Raw genomic sequence first — 3,239 nt, forward strand, 5'->3', positions numbered from 1 at the left:
CCTGGGCTGAACTGAACATCAGGAGCCCTTCCTGGGCTGAACTGGGGATCAGGAGCCCTTCCCGGGCTTAACGAGGAATCAGGAGCCCTTCCCGGGCTTAACGAGGAATCAGGAGCCCTTCCCGGGCTTAACGAGGAATCAGGAGCCCATCCCGGGCTTAACGAGGAATCAGGAGCCCATCCCGGGCTTAACGAGGAATCAGGAGCCCATCCCGGGCTGAATTGGGGATCGGGAGCCCTTCCTAGGCTCGACAGGGGATCGGGAGCCCTTCCTGGGCTAAACTGAGGATTCCGAGGTCTCTCCTCCTCGTTTTGATACTGAATTCCCTCCATATTCTGGCCATTATGTTCTGCCATAGTCAGCTCACTTTCAGCCATGATGCAGGGGGCGGAGCTCCTCTCCGCACTCACACCATCCACGGCTTGCTCCCTCGTGGTGGGCACTGTCACCGGCTCTCGCAACTGGTCTGACGTGTTGGGCTCAATATCCGCGGCGATCCTCTTCTCATCCACGGGGCTTCGCTCCGGCTCGTGGATTGCGGCGGGAAATGGCTCTTCGTCATCGGTGGGCTGGGCTCAGTGTCCTGAATGGGGCTGGTGTTGTTGTCAGCGATGTCCACATACCACTCCAACGACTCTTACCGCCTGCCTAACCCCAAATCCCCCATGGTCCTCCGAAGCTCCACAAGAGCCTTCTGCCCAGGAAGTGTCCGGGTAGTGCGTGAGGTGAGCCAGGGACAGAAAGTCGTTTGTGTGGTTCTCAAGAGAGCAGAAGGATTTGGAAGGCGGGGTAATCCATAACATAAAAATAAAAACTGACAAAAACTGGAAAAACAAACGAGGGGAAAGATGCTGCTATACTTTACTTAGGGGTCGGTTATTCTGTCACGGTCACGGTGTGTGGAGGCAGGCAGGACGACAAGGATTCCAACAATGACTTTTAATGTAGACACAACAAGGCAGATTCAGGAAGGTGCGACACACACACTCGGGGTAACATTCACAATAACCGACAAACTACAGAAATACCAGAGACAGGAACTAATATAGGGCAGATAACGAGGGGCAGACAGGTGAGCACAATGAGGTGATTAACTAATAATTAGTACGGGCTAAACCAACAAAAGGGGAAGAAACCACAATAAATAGTCCACAGGGGCGTTACAAATGGACATTCATAATAATAAAAAACTGCGTTAATGCACAATAAAATAATTGTCGGTGTTAATCAATTAACGCGTTAACGCAATAACGCGTTAACTTGCCCAGCCCTAATATATATATTTACAAGTCTCTTTGTTGGAACGTAGTTTCAACAGCAGTTGAATAGTTTGGTTAACAAACTCCTTAAACACAAGCATCTATTGCTTGCTCTTCTCCACACAGACCAACCTGAACCTCGACCATGAATACTAACGAGTGACCAGCCATGTACAACTTCAGCAGCCATTTTATAGTCTAGGCCACACCTCGGGATGTACCAATCTACAGGTAAGTTTACTTCCTTACATATGCACTTATTATCACATTATGCATATAAAACAACATATATTCAAGTATAAATTACACCAATCACAATATAAAAATACAACATATGAATGAACAAATATAAACTCCCCCCTCAGTGACATCATACCCAACATGGTTTCTCCCATTCAGACTGTGTGTCCACCATGATTAAATACTTGGTGGTCACTGGTGTATTTCAAGCAGGGAAAGATATATTTGTTATATTGTGTAACTTAATCTTAAATAAAGACTTTAAATCAAACATATGTGTATTGTGGTTATTTATAATGTAAATGAATGAACAATGTAGCTAATGTTACCCAACACATTGTACATATATCCATTACACACAATGAACAAAATACACATCATACTCTCACATATCTTAAACACATAATACACAGTACATTCGAACACTCACAGGCATTATACAGGTCCGTGTATAAATGATATCAGTGCCAGCAAGACCGTGTTAATTCTGCGTGCAGTGTATATGTGTGTGCTAGATATGGTGTACGTGCATACAGTCCATTCAGGTCCGTGACATTTCCTCCCCCTTCCCTTGAGATATATCCAGCTGCAGCCCCACACGTTTCAGGACACACAATCCAGACCACACAATCCAGGCCGGAAGTGAGGGACGGAGGTAGTAAAACGTAACAACATGGCGGAGAGCAGGGTGAGTAAAGTTTATGTCATTTTGTGATGAAAATTTTTTTCAAAAGTTCAGTGTTTATGTTATAAATACTGTTTATGTGCATGCCTTTCACATTTTATTTCTGAAGCTTTGAATTGTTGTCATCCATTTACCATTTTCGGGACTTTTCTGAGGACAGTTTGATTACGTTTTAGGTTGTTTGTTGTAAATGGGCTTTGCGATAAAGCCACTTTATGGTTTGAATGTATTACTTTTTGATATATTTAATGCTTTCTTATAATTCTATTAGTTTCATTGTTTGTTGGTTTATTTTATGCTATTCTAGAGCATTGTAAGTTTGTTATTGACTTTTTCAAATAACAGAGAACGTGTGTTATGCATTTTTTCATTTTATCTCCTGTAGAGACATACTACAATTCAGAGAGGTAAAGAATTACCTCAGCTCCAACAGTGCCACAACTGTTGCAGCCTTTATCATTGCCCTTTCTGCAGGACATTTAAGCCAACCAGACTGGACAAATTAAAATTGCATCTGCAGAGCCATTCCAGCAAGGCAGTTGTCTATGATAGTATGGGTATCTTGAGTTGTTTTATTAATGTGTTGTAGTATAGTTAAGTACTTTACTAATGTAATGATTTATTTGTTGGTGGTAAGGCAAATCATGTTTTGCTATAAATAAACTAATGTTTGCCTTCCAATTTAATGGATTGACAGTATCAGTTTGTTTCTTCTGGGATCCCTAAACAATGGCATTGCTATCTTTCATCTTTCAAACTCATTTTGCCCCATTTTAATTATGATTTGACTTTTTCTTAAATTTTGCTGGGTTTTTTTTGTATGCTCTACACGTTGTGTTGGGAGCCCCCTTTGACTTTACATCTGTAAGTAATTAGGAGCACAAGCAATTGGATTTCATGCTGTTTTGATATTTATAAGATTTCTCTGTATTTCTGTCTTAAAGCATGACTTTCCAAAAATCAAGAGATGGTGGGCACTAATTCTTTTGGAGAACTTTGGAGTTGTCCCAGAAAGGTATTTCCTTATTTCCCTACAGTTCACACTACCTTGCACC

General features: G+C 42.1%; 1 long non-coding RNA gene across 1 annotated transcript; it reads left to right on the forward strand.

The window, feature by feature from the left end:
• Positions 1-1,281: 1,281 nt before the first annotated feature.
• On the forward strand, positions 1,282-2,798 carry LOC107589930 (uncharacterized). The gene is made up of 3 exons (XR_001609724.1): positions 1,282-1,490; positions 2,086-2,187; positions 2,570-2,798. It is a non-coding gene; the product is annotated as an uncharacterized lncRNA (long non-coding RNA).
• Positions 2,799-3,239: the final 441 nt, after the last annotated feature.

The sequence above is a fragment of the Sinocyclocheilus grahami genome, unplaced genomic scaffold (genome assembly GCF_001515645.1).
Source record: "Sinocyclocheilus grahami isolate Dianchi unplaced genomic scaffold, SAMN03320097.WGS_v1.1 scaffold7.1, whole genome shotgun sequence".
NCBI lineage: Eukaryota > Metazoa > Chordata > Actinopteri > Cypriniformes > Cyprinidae > Sinocyclocheilus > Sinocyclocheilus grahami.